The sequence below is a fragment of the Chelonoidis abingdonii genome, chromosome 5 (assembly GCF_003597395.2).
Source record: "Chelonoidis abingdonii isolate Lonesome George chromosome 5, CheloAbing_2.0, whole genome shotgun sequence".
Taxonomy (NCBI): Eukaryota; Metazoa; Chordata; order Testudines; family Testudinidae; genus Chelonoidis; species Chelonoidis abingdonii.
The window spans coordinates 138,296,859-138,316,529 of record NC_133773.1 but is presented as its reverse complement, the minus strand read 5'-3'; positions in this window follow the sequence as shown (position 1 = coordinate 138,316,529).

The window sequence follows — 19,671 nt, the reverse complement described above, 5'->3', positions numbered from 1 at the left end:
GGTGGATGTAAAAGGACCCTGTAGGAAGAGGACCAGGGAAATAGCAAAGGATTGAAGTTGAGCACTACGGGGCTGCTGCATATAGGATCCCTAGGCTGGGATCCGAGGAAGTGGATGGGGCCAGGTTACCCCCACACCACAAGTAAAATGGAATAAAACCCAAGAAGGAGACTGAGTTTATTTGGGAGCCTGAACAAAGGGCAGAATTTAAAGGGCCCAGAGCCAGGGCTGAAGTAGGACCTAATGAGGGCAAAGACTATTGATTGGTTTCTAATATCCTGAAAAGGATTCATTTAGACTTTGTGACTTGGCTGGTGGGCCAAACCACTGAAGACCCACAAAGGTTGACTAGCAACCTACAGAGATGCCAGGAGTGGAGAAAGATCCACAATACCACACCCAGCTGCAAGGAGGCACCGAAGAAGAAGGTGTCCTCCTTGACGAACAAGGACCCCATGTGTGACTGAACTGGAATGGGTGTATCAGGCATTTATATACACACTTAGCCAATCAGTCAGGAAAACACAACACAAGGACCCAGTCAAAAGCTGCACAGTGGCAAACAAAAAACATTAATAAAAAAACCCTGCATTTTTTCAAAAACAGCACACTTTTTTAAAAAAAGTTTTTGTACAACCAAAATATTTCATCAGAATCTGGCAGCAGTGACAGACTGCCTTGTGCAAAGTCCCAATTCAAGTGGCCTAGGTCAGTCCTGGATCCAAGCAGCAGTGGCTTAAATCAGATCAACGGAAAGGTCCATAAACAAAACATATATGAGTCAAAAAGCCTTTAGTCCTCAGGGCTCCTGTCTCCAGTTTCCCCCTTGTACTTTCAGAGGGTTATAAGTCTCTCAGAGCCAATGCGATGCTAGCTCAGGGGTCGGCAACCTTTCAGAACAGTGATGTGCTGAGTCTTCATTTATTCACTCTAATTTAAGGTTTCACGTGCCAATAATACATTTTAATGTTTTTAGAAGGTCTCTTTCCATACGTCTATAATATATAACTAAACTATTGTTGTATGTAAAGTAAATAAGGTTTTTAAAAAGTTTAAGAAGCTTAATTTAAAAGTAAATTAAAATGCAGAGCTCCCCAGACCAGTGGCCAGGACCCGGACAGTGTGAGTGCCAATGAAAATCAGCATGCGTGCCACCTTCGGCACGCGTGCCATAGGTTGCCTACCCCTGTGCTAGCTCATTTGGGAGAGAGTAGTTGCTCCTTTGAATTCTCAGGTTCTTTTGCCTCTTTCTCATCCAGTTCCTCTCTCTTTATATTTGGATTTGCCCTCATTAGCTACAGCAGCTGTGAGTGTGTGTGTGTGTGTGTGTGTATATATATATCTCCATCACTGACATTTATCCATCCCTTCCTACCTGTGTTTTGTGTGTGTGGTCGGCAGGGGGGTTGGGGGGGAGGGAGAGTTGTAGACTCCATCACAGAACCAAAATGTCTTTGCCCCTAGATACCCTAATGATAGAAACCAAACAAACCAAAAGATTTGTTTTCAAATATGCTATTTTTCAATGAAAGCAAATTTGTTTGAAAACATTTGACTTGCTCTAACTATAACGCCATAAAACTTTCACTTCATGTTTTTAATAAGAGGGAATCTGTTGTGAAGAAGAAACTATATAGAAGAAGGTGAATATTTATAGACATTTCTGATCTATTCTGCCACATCAGATTTAACCTGGCTTTGCATCACTTACCCATCCCTATGGTATCCTTGCTCTAATACAGTACCCTGTGCAGGCAGACCATTCAAAAGAATCCTTTCTCCATTTCTCCCTTATGGACACCACTGGCAGTATGCTTCAATTCACATCCCCCTTCATCCCCAAACACACAATTCTCTCCTTGGAAGAAAGGACTCTTGCTGGCTTATTGTTGAGAGAAATCTCGTGCAAAGAGAGAGAAGCTGTACATCTTAGCTGGCACATAGTGGGATCCAAGTCCTTTTATGCTTAGTGGGAAGAAGTTCCACAACTGTGGGCCAGCCAATGAGAATGTCCAGTCTGTTCTGGCCATGAATCTCATTCTTGATTCTAACTATCGTTCTAGTGATCATCTTAGGTCATAGTCATGGAGATGGTCTCTGAGTAGGTAGGTCCTAGTCCCTTGAAGATCTGGATCAAAGACAAATAAAATCTTGTAGTGGACAGGGAGCTGTCTACTGTGCAAAGCCTTGGACAGGTGTACATGGGCTGCTATTTTTTGGCACATCTGTAGCTTTTTCCATGACACCACTTCTCACCTTGGGTGTAGTGTGTTGCAGTAGTTGAGCATGGAAGTGATGAGCACCTGGACCACTGTGGCCAAGTCCTCATCTGAAAAGAAGTGGCACATCTTCCTAGCCAGCTATCTGCTGATATCATTAGGGTATCTAGGGGCAAAGTGGAGTCTGGAAGGACCCTGAGACTGCATAACAGCTTCACAGGTCTGTGACATCAATGACTCTGGGTTAATTCAACCTAGATTGGCAGAGAAAAAATCATTGTTATCCATACAAACATGGACAAATTGCCAAGGATGAATAAAAAAAAATAAATAGTGCAAGTATGTAGGGACAAAATCAGGCTAAGGCATATCCAGGGACATAAAAAGCAACAAGAAGAGGTTATTTAAATACATTAGGAGCAAGAGAAAATGAAGGAAAGTGTAGGGTCATTACTTGGCAGGGAAGGAGAGGTAATACAGGATGACACCAAGAAGGGTGAGGTGTTTAGTTCCTATTTTGCTTTAGTGTAAAAATAAATAAATAAAGTTAATTGTGACCGGATACTTAACAAAAGTAATATTAACAAGGAAGGGAAAGATGGGGGGAAAGAACACAAGCCAGATTAGGGAAGGAATAAGGCTAAAGATTTTTAGATAAGTTAGATGTATGCAAGTTGGCAAGGCCTAATGAAATTCACCATAAAGTACTTAAGGAAGTAACTGAACCAGTCTTGGAACCATGAGAGATTATCCCTGAGAACTCACGGAGGACAAGTGAGGTCCTGGAGAGTGGCAAACTTACTATCTTTACAAAGGGAAACAAATTGGCCCTGGGGAATTATAGACCAATCAGCCTAACTTCAATTCCTAGAATGATACCAGAACAAATTTTTAAACAATAAATTTGTAAGCACTTAGAGGATTATAGGGTGATAAGTAATAGCTAGAATGGATTTGTCAAGAGGAAATCATGCTAAAATAACCCAATTTCCTTCTTTGACTACTTCTTAGTGGATAGGGTGAAGCAGTAGACATATCTTGATTTTTAGTAAGGCTTTTGACAGAGTCACATATGAAAATTCTCATAAGCAAGCTAGAGAAATGTGGTCTTGTTGAAATGTCTAAAAGCTGGGTCCACAACTAGTTAAAAAAAGTACTCAAAAGAGTAGTTATCAATGGTTGACTGTCAATCTAGGAGGATGTGTCCAGTGGGGACCTGCAGGGGTCTGTTCTGGGTCCGTTTCTATTCAATATTTTCACTAATGGAGTGAAGAATGTGCTAATAAAAGTTTAGGATGATACCAAACTGGGAGATGTTGCAAGCACTTTTGGAAGACAGGATTAAATTCAAAACAACTTTGATACATTGGAGAATTTGTCTGAAAATCAAGAAGATGACATTCAGCGAAGACAAGTGCACGATACTACACTTAGGATGGAAAGACAAATGCACAACTACAAAATGGGCCATACCTGGTAGAACCACAGAAAAGGAGCTGGGGCTGACAGTGGATCACAAATCAAAAACAAGCCAGCAATGGGATGCAGTTGTGAAAAAGGCATTAACAAGAGAGTGTTGTATGTAAGGTGGTAGTTATCCAACTCTACTTGGCTCTGGTGTGTCCTGCGTCACGCTGTCTGGAGTGGCTCACAGCTGTGAGTGCCTACCTCAGGGCTGACTGCCAGAAAAGCAGGGCAGTCACTCCAACTGGTGGTATATTCTGTAGTTAGATATTACCAAGCCAATAACAAACGTGAACTCCTGGATCACTATACCAGTCTTACCATGGAATCACAGACAGTCTTCTTAGACTCTCCGTCTCCAGTCTGTCTTACTACCCAGACAAACTGAACTGTGCTAAAAGGTTATTAACCTCCCCACCCCCAAAATAATAATAATCACACCACATCAGGTTGCTCCCAGTCCCAAGAGACCAGTCACTTGTCCCTGATCAATTGATACTCCAGATCTTACAAAGACAACACTGGCAGCCAATTCTATAGTAAACTAACCACAGGTTTATTAGCTAAGAAAAAGGAAAACGAGTTATGGAGAGGTTAAAGAAGGTAAAATATATTACTAGGCGAGTCACAGTTTGTAAGTCCAAATGGTGGCAGTGATGTAATAAACTGCCACTTTCCCAAAAGTCTTTCAGGGTACCCAGATTGTCTCTGGGGATCTCAGCTTTGCATCTGGTATCCTTCCCCATAGGAGTGGACTTACCGAGTTGCCGGGGTGCTCGACTCCCCGCTCTGCCCCATGCCCCACCCTCACTCCATGCCTTCCTCCAAGCCCCTCTCCTGCCTCTTCCTGCTCCTGCCCTCCCTCCTGCCCCCTGCATGCTGTGAAACAGCTGATCCATGGTGGGTGAGAGGGGAAGGAGCTGATCGTGGGGGCCACTGGCAGGTAGGAGGTGCTGGGAGGAAGGGGAAGGAGCTGATCCATGGGGGTTCCAGTGGGTGCAAAGCACCCACAGAGTCAGTGCCTATGCCATTCCCTGTAAGAGACCAAACAGTGCAGAGATAAAGGATCTTCCCTTGAACCCATATTTATAGCTTCTTCTGACAGAAAACAAGCTGACAGTATCCCTATCCAGGCGGGTTTTTCTTTCAAGGATGGTGGGGAGTGAGGAATGCACTTTGAGTCATTGACCTCCAATGGTCACCATTAATGGCCACTTGCTTTGAAATTAGCATTTCACAAGGCTGCTTTGATGGGTTAATTACAGGGTATAACCCAATGTAAAATGTATTTATCCTGTTAAAATGTAATGGCAAACAAATGAAAACAATGCAAGTAACATCCCATTAGTTTTCATGAAGTTTACACACCAACTACACACGTCTACATTTCACAATCACTTTGAGCTATACTAGCACACAAGTGAATTGACCTGGATACACTAGCATGACCTGGTCTGCCAGTGTCACATCCTCAGTTGGAGTATCCTGTCCAGTTTCAGGGTTGCACTTTAGAAAAGATCTGGACAAACTGGAGAAAGGCCAGAGGACAGCAACAAAGTGATAAGAGGTTAAAAAACCTGACCTAGAAGAAAGATTTAAAAAAACTGGGTATGTTTATGCTTGAGAAAAGACAGCTGGGTGTGGGGAGCTGATAAACTTCAAATATGTTCAGGGATGTTTTAAAGAGGACAGCGATGAGTTATTCTCCATGTCCACTGAAAGTAGGACAAGTCAGAGAGAGTTAGGTTTGATATTAGGAAAATCTAACTGTAAGGGTAGCTAAGTTCTGGAATAAGTTATCAACTGAGGTAGTGGAATCCCCATCATTGGAGGTTTTTAAGAACATGTTAGACAAATACCTGTCAGGTATGGTCAAGATATACTTGGTCCTACTTTAGCACAGGGGTATGAACCAGATGACCTCTGGATGTCCCTTCCAGCCCTACACTTTTGGTTATCCTCATTTTAGACATAGGGAAGTTGAGGCATAAAGCAGTGAAGTGATTTCTCTAAGGGCATCCAGCAGTTCAAGGACAGAACCAGGAAGAGAATCCAGCTTTCCCAAATCCCAGGGCAGTGCGCTATTCACTAATCTAGACTGCCTTCTAGAAAACACTAGCAAACATTGTAAATCACTCTGCAATTGCTCTATAGCATATGGGACAGATTTCAGAGTGAAAGCAGCGTTAGTCTGTATCAGAAAAAAGAATGAGGCGTCCTTGTGGCACCTTAGAGGCTAACGAATTTATTTGGGCATAAGCTTTCGTGGGCTAAAACCCACTTCATCAGATGCATGCAGTGGAAAATACAGGGGACAGACTACAAGATAGTTTAGTGTGCTAGTAAGGTCTTACTGGCACTTATTTGTGATGAACTCCGAGCAATCAGTGCCATAAACATGTCAATAAAACGTTTATGCCACTCTAACCACAGTATAATCTCTCCTGTATTCTGCATGAGAGCGGGGAAGGAATGGGAATTCCAGCTACGTAACTGAATAAGATTTTGGCAACTAACCTAAAGTAATTTAATTTCTGTCTCTTTCTTTCTCACACACACACACTTTGGGTGCTATTTACAATATTTAGCCAAAATAGGTTTATCTTAAATCTTAAGACCAAAAGTTCTTCAAGAATGATCTCCTGCATAACACAGGCCAACCCCCTCTCTCCAATAATTTCTGCATCAAGTCCAGAATTTCTGTCCTAGGTGGTTTTTATCTAGGACTGACAGACGAGTGGCCTATCCTTTACACTTTGACGACACTTGTGTAGCTTGGCATGCAATCAAGACTCATTTATTTGAGTCAAATTGAAAATGGACACACAAGGCCAATCAGTGAGAGGGTTTTGACAGACTGTCTTAGAAGAAGCCTGGTATATAACTCATTCAGTTTTAAAGCAGCTTTCGTTTTCTTTAAACCCTACTTGTCATTGTCATGTTACCCATTTCATCTAGATCTGATTCTCCAGCACTGTGAATGGCTGTAAATACAGAGGGCAGCTTGAATGACATGGCCAGGTTCAACATTTGCTGGTATCAGTCAACAAGCTGTCATAGATTGTAATAGATTTTCTCCTAGAAGATGTCATTGCCTCTGACAATCATGCCTAGTGGGTGAAGCATAGATCACAGCTAGGCATAGGACCGGGCCTGAGCCAAGGGGGGACCTGGAATCCAGATCCGGGGACAGGCTGGGTTAGTGCCAAGATCAGAGTCTGTAGATAAACAAAGATCAGAACTGTAGCCAGCGTCCAGGTTAGGGCTCCCCCTTTGAAATGCAAAACAAACAAAAAAGCAACACACACACAACAAACCCAGTGCAACCCCAACCCCTAATCACAAGGCAACTCATAGAATCTAGAGAGATATCAATCTTATCTATCTGTGTTAGCATTGATAACAAAGAGGAGGCATTTGTTTTATCAGCACATTTTGCCAGCCAGGCTTTGTAGTCTGTTTTGTTTAGACAGTGGTCACTGAATGTGGAGTTTCTGATTTCAGTGTTTTTCCCTCGCCCCAGGAATGTAGTAGGATCACTGGCACCACCGCCCAGTTCTGACCACCCATCTCAAAAGAGAGCAGCAAAAGGAAATATCAGGACCAGGCAAAGAAAATTACTGAGTCCTAGAGAGTTTTCATATGAGGCAAGATTTACGAGAGTAGGACTGTTTAGTTTAAAGGAGACAGGACAAATGGGGACAAGAAGGATTCCTATAAAATAGCCAGTGGTGCAGAGAAGGTACATCAGGCAGTCTTCATCCCCCTTTCCCATAAAAATGAAAAATAGCCCTCCCCATCATATAATTTACATGTGGAACTCACTGCCACAGGATGTCATTCAGGCCAAGGAAATAGAAAGACCCAAAAAAGCTTTAGACATTTATGTGGATAACGAGAACTTCCAAAACCACTAAGTTACTGTGTTTTTACTATGTGGGATATAAATCCCAATGCTTCTGGGAATAAGCCATCTACTAACTGACAGGGGTTAGGAAATGTCCCCCTAGAGGCGTGTTGTTCCACAATTATGTAGAAGACCTGCAATCAGAAAGCACGCCCCTGCCCCTGAAATGCGGTCAGCCATCCAATTAATGCTGATTACCTCCAAATATGAGCAGTCAGTCACTATCTAGGCTGCTTGCATTGATCTCTGAATGCATATTGTTCATTAAATGGTGAGAGACAGATGCAGACTGATTTTAATTGCTATATTCTCACCCTGGTATTTTAAAGAATAAAAACAAAGGCACACACAGCGCAGCAAGCTGCATATACGTTTGTTTATTTTTGGTGATGAAAATTTGGAGAAGGGTTTAATGGACTTTAACAAATGTGTTTTTTCCATTAGGTAAAATACAGTGCACAAAAAAATCCCAATACAAAAAAACCCTCTAATGTTCCTAAAACAGGGGTGTTTTATTCTATTATCATAACAGTATATTTCATCATTAAAGAAAACGAGATCCCCAAACAATGCAAGCTTGTCAAAGGAGAAGCTAAAATATAGGCAAAAGACAACGGTAGCCAAATCTTCCCCTGCTGTCTGCCTCCCCCAATGAGTGTGCCCACATCCAAAGAAATGTGGGTGTGGGTATAGCTCAGAGGTTTGCACATTGGCCTGCTCAACCTGGGGCTGTAAGTTCAATCATTGAGGGGGCCATTTAAGGATCTGGGGCAGAAATCTGTCTGGGGATAGGTCCTGCTTTCAGCAGGGAGGTGGACTAGATGATCTCCTGAGATCCCTTTCAACCCTCATGGTCTATGATTTTGTCCTTTCCTTGGTAAAATCCCCATTGTGTTTTTAAGGGTAAATCTTCAGCACTGTTCAGAGGCAGTATAGCTGGTCTGGGTCGTGGACAAATGAGCAGAGGGAGTGTAGCGGGGGGAAACTTTCCCCTGGGAATATTGAGCAACTGCAGAAGCATTCCCCGGAAGCTGCTCCACTTCAGTGGCTGGAGACACTTCTGCAGCAGGTCCTTACGGGCTGAATTTTCATTGGGAGTTGCCAGCTACTGAGGTCTTTTGAAAATCTGGCCCTGAGTGTCTCCCCACAATATGAAGAGAATAGAAGGATCTAAGTAGTGGCAGGGTCTCCAACCCGGTCCCTTCTTCGGAGATTCATCAAATAAAAGGAAATGTAAAAATGCTCCCTTTACCTGGGATGGCAGCGTGTGAAGAATTGGATTGCTAGGGCCGCGACGCACTCCAAAGTGGAGATTGGATTCCTGCAAAGATATACTGGAAATTCATACATTCCAAGGTCAGAAAGGATCACTGTGATCATTTAGTCTGCCTTCCTATATATCACAGGCTATGGAACTGCCTAGAGCAGATCTTTTAGAAAAAACATTCAATAATGATTTAAAAATTATCTGTGATGGAGAACTGGAAGAGAGGCAGCTAACAGGAGAGGTTTGGAGTAGCTCCAGCTGCAGTCTCTCTGTACCTGGAGGTAGCAGGCCTTGGTGAGTGGTGATTTGGTTCATCTGTGGGTTGGTTGGTTGTTGTGTGTACGGGCTGTGTAGCGGGCTTGTGGGCCCCTGAGTAAGTGCTTGGAGCTTTGATTAGCCAGCTGTTTGAAGTTTGAGTGGGTAATCCCTCCCTGGTGGTGATAATAGCACTTTCCATTCCACTACTGTCTATGGAGAATGTTAAGCAGAAGCTACTAAAATTAAACATTTTTAAATCAGCGAGTCCAGACATCAGCATCCAATAATTTTAAAAGAGCTGGCCGAGGAGCTTGCTGGACTGTTGATGATGTTTTTCAGTAAGTCTTGGAGCACTGGGGAAATTCTAGAAAACTAGAAGAAAGCTAATATACCAATTTTTAAAAAGGGTGAACTGGATGACCTCAGTAATTACAGGCCTGTCAGCCTGACATCGATCCCAGGCAAGATGATGGAGTGGCTGATATGCGAGTTGATTAATAAAGAATAAAAGAGGGTAATGTAATTAATGCAAAATATGAGTTTATGGAAATAGTTAATTTGATAGTATCTGTTTTTTTCACGATATTACAAGTTTGGTTGACAAAAGTAATAGTATTGACATAATCTACTTTGACTTGGTACCACATAACATTTTGATTCTAGTTTTCTTAAAGATATAAAATGAACATGGCATACATTAAATAAATGAAAACCTAGTTAAGAGGTCTCAAAATGTAACTGTAAATGAGGAAGCATCATCGAATGGGTCTGTTTCCTGTGGGGTGTCATTGATTCTTGGCCCTACATTCTTTAACATTTTTATCAATAACCTGGAAGAAAACAGAAGATGATCACTGCTAAAGTTTGCAGATGACTCAAACTCAGGGTGGATAGTAAAAGGACTAGTCACTGATTCAGGGAGATCTGGATTGCTTGGTAAACTGGGCCCAAGCAAATGTGTTTTGACATGGTTAAATATATACATCCAGGAACAAAGAATGTAGGCCATACTTACCGGGTGGGGGACTATCTTGAGAAGCAGTGACTCTTAAAGAGATTTAGGGGTTATGGTGAATAGTCAGCTGAACATGAGCTACCAGTATGATGCTGTGGACAAAAAAAGACAATGTGATCCTTGGATGCATAAACAGGGAATCTCAAATAGGAATACAGAGGTTATTTTATCTTTGTGTTTGGCACTGCTGCAACCACTGCTGGAATATGGTGTCTAGTTCTGGTGCCCACAATTCAAGAAGGATGTTGATACATTGAAGAGGGTTCAGAGAAGAGCCATAAGAATGATTAAAGGATTAGAAAAGCTGCCTTATAGTGGTGGACTCAAGGAGCTCAGTCGATTTAGCTTTATGAAGAGAAGGCTAAGGGGTGACAATTTCAATCTATAAATATCTAGATGGGGAACAAATATTCACTAATGGGCTCTTCAATCTGGCAGAGAAAATCTAACATGATCCAGTGGCTGCTGTCAGGTGTACAGTTCAGAATAACAGAGTAAAATCTTGCTGACTTCAGATCTGCCACAATCTTCTGTTTGACTTTTGTTGCCAGTAACCGTATGCTCTCATTTTGAATTGTTTTTCCAAGGTAGTGGTGTGTGTGCATTCCTTGGGTGGTGACTCTTCTTTGATGCTCCTGGAGTACAGCATCAAACTCAGCTATCAGTGCCACAGCTATCAGTGCCACAGTTTTAAGGAAGGTTCCATTGTTTGACACACACAGCTGATCTGAAGTGCCATGCAGTGGTAGGTTTTGGGTAGCAAGTGTTCTCACAATGGTAATGAGCCTTTTCAGAACATTTCGCCAGGAAAGAGACTCTGATGCAATCTTCTCTTGATGCTAATCATCTCTGGTGGCCTTTAAGCTTAGTCTCATCGCAAGCTCTTTCCACCTATGGAATGCTCTCTGGTGATTTGCTGCCTTCTCATGGCATGCCAGATTTCTAGCCATATTTTTCCAGTCCTTTGTTCCAGTAGCACCCAATGTGGCTGGAACATTAAACAGGAAGAGTTTGCAACAAAACCAGTATGCAGCATTCTGGTTTTTTGAGTACATAAGCCGTGGCCTCTCCACTTAGTCACCATTGGAGATTTCATGCCAGCAATATGTTAGATGGAAATTTCTATTTTCATTGTCTTTGGGGAACATGAAGTTTTTCACTTGCTGTGGCCCATGCACTACAAGGAAGTCCCTCAGGCTACTGCTCAAATGGGTCCACAGTCCTGGATCATCTAGACTTAAGGAACTAAACTCAGCAGCAGCTGTTTCTTGCACCTTGTCACGGACTCACAGATCATGCCCACTCTTGGCCCTGTGCGGTCCGTGGGGGGTGCCCCTTTTAGTGAGACAGCCCTTCTCGGGGGTCCATTCTCTCTCGGGGTCAGGCCCCTCCACCTCCTGGAGCCGCACCTCTCTGAGCCTTAGCACATCTGTCTCTGCCGTGGGCCCCCTCCTGGAGTCCACGCACTCTGCACTCCCTGGGCCTCTTCACCCCCGAAGGGGCTGATGCAACCCTGTTCTCTAGACCAGAGTGACTCTCAGCCAGCATAAAACAGGAGGGTTTATTGAGAGTTGAACACAGCACAGGAAACTCTCAGGGCCTCAGGCCTGGCCTCTCACAATAACAGCACATCCCAGTCTCCCTGCATCCAGGTGGGCTCTGCCTGCTTCCCCTCGCCAGCCCGAGCCCCCCTGCTTCCCAGCTGGGTCTCTGATATCCCCGGCCTCAAGCCCCGCCTCAGTCCATTGTCTTCTCTCCAGGTAAACAGGGTCGTAAACAGGAAGGCCTGAGTCCCCTCTCCTTGCAGCTCTCCTCTGGCTGAAACTGGCTGGTCAGGTCACCGGGGTCCTCTCTCTGCAGCCCATTGTCCTCCCACTGCCCAGAACCGGTTGTGTCTCCTGGGCTGGGGTCCCGAGTCTCTCTCCGGTCCTCTGTAACAACAAAGTCCCTCTCCCCTCACCTCGTTAAACCAGTGACACCCAGATACCCCCTGTGCATGCAAACCCTGGAAAAGACAGAAAACCCCAAGAAAAACCCCCCACTTCATCACACACCTCCACCACACTCTTCTCTGATCTACACTTTTCTTCAGGAATGTGCATGGTTACATCCATTTGAGATGCAGATATGGATGCTACAGTAGCTGCCAGGTCACCTGCACTGTGACTAACTGGAAGATCAGGCATCTCCTCACCATTCACATCCTCAGTGGGGCTGGAAGGCTCACCGTGAACATTTGTGTCTATGTATCTCAGGAGAGCTCCTTCCTGCTTAGATAGAAAAGCTTCCTTTGCTTTCTTTCTTTTTCTGAATGCTGCCCCAGAGGGGCGTTTTCTTCTTTTTCTCATGATTGCTGTTCTGTGCCAGCTATAGTGGCTCTCAACACTCAGTTGAAGGGGACAAATAAGCAGGCTGGTAGCAGGGCCTGAATGAGAGAAGATATCAGCATCTTAAGGGCCTAACTGGCTCATACTACTTCAGTTGACTGCCTGTTCTCCTCAAGCGGGTTCAGGGAAGCAGCAGTAAACAGGAAGCTCCCTGAGAAGCTGGTGTTAATCAGTCCAAGTTCCTGGGGGTGCTAGAGAAGTACATAGGAGGCTCCTTCTCCTCTCTCTCCCTGCAGCTCCTGTTGCTTTCTGTTATTGCCTCTCATCTTTTCTCCTGCCTACCTATTATGTCTCTTGTGCCCTCCTTCTTCTAGCACAGCACTCCACCATCTCTGTGCGTCTAGAGCAGAGAGAATACATATGCACCAGCAGCAGATACCATTTTCTACACTTTGGGTCATAGAAGAAAATCAGGGTTGGAAGGAACCTCAGGAGGTCATCTAGTCCAACCCCCTGCTCAAAGCAGGACCAATCCCCAACTAAATCATCCCAGCCAGGGCTTTGTCAAGCCTGACCTTTAAAACCTCTAAGGAAGGAGATTCCACCACCTCCCTGGGTAACCCATTCCAGTGCTTCACCACCGTCCTAGTAAAAACCTTTTTCCTAATATCCAACCTAAACCTCCCTCACTGCAACTTGAGACCATTACTCTTCAGTTTGCCTCATGGTAAGGCCAGCCCTGATTCTCTACCCTTAAAGGTACAGGGTGCCTCAGTTTACTAGTTATACCTTAAACCACTGCTCCTGTAACCCACACAGGACTTGTGACCACTTACAATACAGCAAAAGTATGTTAATTTAAGAGAGAGTTAAGCTTTAACTAGAAGTGACAGAGAGAGATGGAAACAACCGGAAACAACACCAAACAGAATCATAAAATGCAACCCTGGCTCTACACTTACCAACAGATACCTTCCCTAGATAATAAAGTAGATTTTCCCCAAAAGTCTGGTCCGTTGCAGAGCTACTTGGAGCCACAAGAACCAGGATCCCCTTTTTCACGAGAACACCTCTCTCCTCAAAAAGTCTTCTCAGTGAAAGGATTCAGAGTACTTCTCCCTTCTCTGAGTTACACTGAAACAAACTGTTGTCTCTGTTTGTAGACAAGGTGATCTCCTGTCTGGTGGAATATTGCTGATTTTCCTTTCAGTTGTTTGCAGTTGTCTTTGATGGGTTTCCATTGAAAGTTTTGGTATTGAACAAGGCTAAACAACTTAGCCTTGCATTGCATCCCTGGCTAAACAGGACAGGATACAACTCTGTCCTGCCTGAATGGGCCATCACCAAGACACATTACTCCCTCCACTGACTAAATTTTTATTCCAAGTCTACAAAGCATACTTTCAACATGAATTCATTATTCTTAATTATTACCCTTACGTACATCTCGAAATGATTGACAAATTACAAACTTTTGTTACAGAAGAACATCAGAACAGCCATAGCGGGTCAGACCAGTGGTCCATCTAGCCCAGTATTCTGCCTTCTGACAGTGGCCAATGGCAGGTGCTTCAGAAGGAATGAACAGAATGGGTAATCATCAAATGATCCATCCACTGTTGCCTATTCCCAGCTTCTGGCAAACAGAGGCTACGGACACTTCAGAGCATCCTGGTCGCCCATCCTGGCTAATAGCCATTGTTGGACCTATCTTCCCGGAACATATCTAGTTCTTTTTTGAAACCTGTTATAGTCTTGGCCTTCACAACATCCTCTGGCAAGGAGTTCCATAGGTTGACTGTGTGTTGTGTGAAGAAATACTTTCTTTTGTTGTTTTAAACCTGCTACCTATTAATTTCATTTGATGACCTCTGGTAGATACTTTATGTGTTACTCTTTATGGATAGCTATCTTTTAGGATGTGTTTGGTGTGGGGAGTTTGTCCTTCTGAGCGTAGCTAGAAAAATCAGAACCACGCCTCCCAAAAACCAGCCATTGCTCCATCAGTGAACTGGCTGCTTCGCATTATTTGTTGGTCATAACTTATTATCCTTTCATTTCCCTTAGCAGTGTCTCCCAGCAGGAGGGTTTGAATATGCTGCATTTCAGTTTGTGTTGTCAGCAGGTGCCAAGGGAGCGCGAGGTGCTGTGCAAAGAACAAATCTTTTCCCTAAGCTACGGGCTGTACAGTGCCCAAGGAAGGAAGACAGGAAAGTGAAAGCCCAGTCACCTGACTAAATAACCCCTTTAAACAGTTAGTGGATGTTTACAATACCCTTTCACACAGTAGATGCACTCTGTCCCTTTTGGCTGACTACCAAGACTGGGTCCGTGAAAACGTAATCGGCCAGATTCTCCTCTCTACTAAATTCACATGGCTCTGAGCAAATGTCTTGCTTTTACCCTCTCTCGACACCCATGGGTTGGATGTGTCTCTGCATCTGTGTCTCAGAAAGCATACATAGCCCTTTCTCCCACCTTTCATCAAACTAGTTTATGTAGGTTGGTAGCATATCAAAGCAGGGACCATCTCTTATTAGGTGTTTGTACAGCACACGAGCACGACCTGTGCTTATATGGCCCTCCTCACTGTTGTACTTCAGCACCTCACAATCATTAACAGATTTTATCTATGTGATACCCCTGAGAGCTAAGGAAATATGATCCCATTTAACAGATGGAGAGTGGAGCACAAGGAGGATGAAGTAGGAGCTTGTCTATACATACAACTCTACAGTGGCTCCGCTGTAGCACTTGAGTGTAGACACTACCTATATCAGTGGGAGGGGTTCTCCTCTCAGAGTAGGTAATCCATCTCCCCAAGATGTGGTAGCTAAACTGGCAGAAGAATTCATCTGTCAACCTGACACTGTCTATAAGGGACTTAGGTTGGCTTAATAAGACTGCTCATAAGAACATAAGAATAACAACATAAGAACGGCCATACTGGGTCAGACCAAAGGTCCATCCAGCCCAGTATCTTGTCTGCTGACGGTGGCCAATGCCAGGTGCCCCAGAGGGAGTGAACCTAACAGGTAATGATCAAGTGATCACTCTCCTGCCATCTGTCTCCACCCTCTGACAAATGGAGGATAGGGACACCATTTCTTACCCATCCTGGCTAATAGCCATTAATGGACTTAACCTCCATGAATTTATCCAGTTCTCTCTTAAACGGTGTTATAGTCCCAGCCTTCACAACCTCCTCAGGCAAGGAGTTCCACAGGTTGACTGTGCACTGTGTGAAGAAGAACGTCCTTTTATTTGTTTTAAACCTGCTGCCCATTAATTTCATTTGGTGGCCCCTAGTTCTTATATTATGGGCACAAGTAAATAACTTTTCCTTATTCACTTTCTCCACACCACTCATGAGTTTATAAACCTCTATCATATGCCCCCTTAGTCTCGTCTTTTCCAAACTGAAAAGTCCTAGCCTCTTTAATCTCTCCTCATATGGGACCCATTCCAAACCCCTAATCATTTTAGTTGCCCTTCTCTGAATGGCTATACCTGGTCAGACCAAAGGTCCATCCAGCCCAGTATCCTGTCTTCCAACAGTGGCCAGTGCCAGGTGCCCCAGAGGAAATGAACAGAACAGGCAATCATCAAGTGGTCCATCCCTTATAGCCCAGTCCCAGCTTCTGGCAAACAGAGGTTAGGGACACCATCCCTGTCTACCCTGGCTAATAGCCACTGATGGACCTATCCTCCATGAACTTATCTAGTTCTTTTTTAAATTTGTTACACCCCTGACCTGTGCAGTTAAACCAAGCTAATTTTCTTGCATAGACTAAGCCTATCTTGCTCAAGCTTGTGCAGAGAACCTGTGGCTGAAAGGAGAACTAAACCTAATTCCCTTGGGTTCTCGGCCACTGTCCCGTCCACTAGACCATCCACCCTATTCCAGTCAGGCACCAATTCAGTTGAGGCCTCATTATAGCTGGGACCTCTAGTTGCTACTGTCATACATATAGCTGTTTATAAGCACATTTACTTGTACAGTATATTATGAAGCATCACAAGTGAATACAACAGAACTAGAACTGACACAATATATGACCTGGATGCAATTTCCTTGCTTTTTGCCTTTTGTTTTTCTCATCAGTTATTCCCTAATTTGTAGAATTCAGTGGCTTGCCGTGGTTCTCCCAGACACCATGTAAATGAAGGAGGTTCTGCTGCATCCTGGTAGCACCTTGGTTCCCTACAGTGCTGGTCCTCCTCGTCTGTCGCTTCCCACAGCAAGCATCACATCATAGACAGTGTAGGGGGAAGCCGTGGGGCTGGCTCCAGGGTTGAAACTGCGTTGTCTCAGCAGCAAAACATCCAGGAATGAAAAGAGAAAGGAAATGCTTCTGCAAAAAAGAGACAGCTCCGGCAAGCAGTTAAAAAACAAAAGCAAAAAGAGACCGTTATTGATGAAAATAGATCCTGCCGACAGGATCAGAACCCATGAAAGCAAGTGAAGGACAAAGGGTCATAAACAAGATATGAAAAAGAAACTCTCTTGTACTCAATGCATCTCACAAACAAAGCTGCTCAATGACTTTTATAGAAAGACATGGCAGGTAAAATTCAGAGCACATCTGCTAGCGGGGAGGGGCATATGTTACATAGATTCATCAATTTTTAATGCCAAAAGGGACCATTAGATCATCTAGCCTGACCTCCTGTAGAGCACAGGCCAGAGATGTCCATCCAGTTACTCCTGCATCAAACTGAATGACTTGTGTTTGACTCTCAGAGCATGGGATGGTGTCCCTGACTTAAGATGTCCCTAAACCTCTGACTGCCAGAAGCTGGGACTGGATGACAAGGGATGGATCACATTGTCTGCTCTGTTCATTCCCTCTGAAGCATCTGGCATTGGCCACTGTTGGAAGACAGGATACTGGGCTAGGTGAACCATTGGTCTGACCCAGTGGACTACTCCTATGTTCTTAAAACACATATTCCAGAAAGGAACCAATCCTGATTTCAAGACTTCACAAGATGGAGGGTCCAGCACTTCTTGGTAGCCCAGGCAATGATTAATTACTCTTACTGTTAAAAATTATGCCCTATTTCTAATTTGACTTTGCTGGCTTTAATATCAAGCCATTGGTTATACCTTTCTCTGCTTGGCTCAACAGCCTTTTTATTCCTGGCATCTACTCCCCATTAAGGTATTTATACACCACGATAAAGTCACCTCTTGATCTTCTTTTTGATTGGTAAGACTGATTGACAGATCCCCTTAGACTTATGGGGCTGAATTCTCTATTGCCCTGCACCTTCTATGGTCATTTATACCAGTGCAAAGGACTTATCTCTCCTTAGAACCATCTGCTAGCTGCTTTCTCTGCTACGCACCTCTCTTCAGAGTTAACTAATTTAGACTCCCTTGGATGCAGTGGTCCAAACTAATAGGTGACATATATGGGGAAAAGAGGGTGAATGTCCATGTAAATGCCTGATCCTGCTTCCCGTGGAGTTGATTCTTCCTGGCCTGGGACCTTGTGTAATCACCTGCACGTGGGCAAAGTGGGCCAGATTCTGATCTCATTTACACTGTGCAAAGCCAGGATAGTGCCAGTGACTTTGATGGCATTACATTAGACTTGCAGCAGAGTAACTGAGATGGGTACCTGGCCCAGGGTGATTTAATGGCATTTCACTTTCACTCGCTTTGCACAGGTATAGATGACAGCCCAAGGTGGTGGAGAACCAGCCCGCCTGAGTGTGGCTCCTAGAAACTCGGACTTCACAGAGCGCAGTTAGCATTGCATGCGGCACTCAACAGCTAACTGCAGCGCAGGCAGGGCACAGAACACTAGCGTAATGTGTGCGTGTCGGTTCGCTTCACACAAAAGGCATTTTCATTGTTATCAAAGGACGTTTGAAGCTGTAACTCCTGAACACTCATCAGGGTCATCCCCAGGTAGACCATTGCATGGGCTGAAAGCAACAGGACTACACCTGTGGATAAAGATTATTCATGTGAGTAAGCACTGCAAGATGGGTTCCCTTGCCCCATATGCTGCATTGGGATCCACTAATGGGGGTTTGTGCCAGGGGATCTCCGTATAGGATGGGGTCTCAGACTGTAAACTCCCAATAAGGGCAAGGATGGTACGCGTTTGTTAAGTGGTGTGCACACCTCTGGCCCTGTCTAAATCCTACATAGAAGCAACGGATGCAAACAGTCTCAAATGTTATGAATTTCATACCTATCTCATTGCAGTTGCATGTTCAAAAGAAGACAACTTCAGGGACTGGCTGTCCTTGTAATGATATTCCAGGTTGTGTTCATCAGTATGCCTTTTTGCCTGTGAAGTAGGATGCAATTTCTTCTCTCAGTGTCTCTCTTTTCCTCACTGGGAGGGATAAAGGGATGGGGTTTTCTTCTGCTGACACAGGAACGGATCCTGAAAAATGCACTACAGTGAGCAATTTTGCAGCAGCAGGGGGATGGACTAAAGAAGTTAATATGGTAGCTCTTTTCAAGCTGTATATTCTGTTTTTCTACATTATGGACTAGATTTTCAAAGATCAGAGTCATCTTTCCAAGTGTTGACACAATCAATATGTCCATATAGATCATTGTTGCAACCTTTGTTATATATTTGCACAAATCTTGTACAAAGGTTGTCAGGTGAGGTGTCTGTGGAAAGGGTATGATTTGCTGGTTATGATTATACTATCCGTATGCATGTATCATTTTTGTATTTGAAGCTATGAGTATTGGCTCTATACCTGGATTTCAAAGCCCAAGTCAGCTGACCTGGGGTTGTTTTATTAAAGTGCAGACATATCCTATGTACACAAGCTGGGACTCACACCCCTCGCTTGTAGTGTAAACGTAGCCAACACAAGTGTGCTTAGATCCAAGACCAGGTGTAACATTTGCAATATCTTGTCCCATGCATAGACAAATCTGTCTCAAGTCTGTGAATCTCAATGTGTGTGAGGAGCACGTGAACACTGTTGCAGCTTTCTTGTCCATTGAACGGTTCAGAAATTTTTAAGATAAACCAAAACATTCCTCTGGTTTTTTTTAATCAGACATCTAATAATGATATTCAATTTTTATTATTTCCAAACACAGAACGGATTCACACTGGCGCTAACTAATGAAGAACAAGCGTCTGACTCCAGTTTGTAGGAGGTGACTCAGTGGGCAAGCATCATCCCACTGAAGATTTTGAAATTCCACATCTGTTTGTGGTTAATGA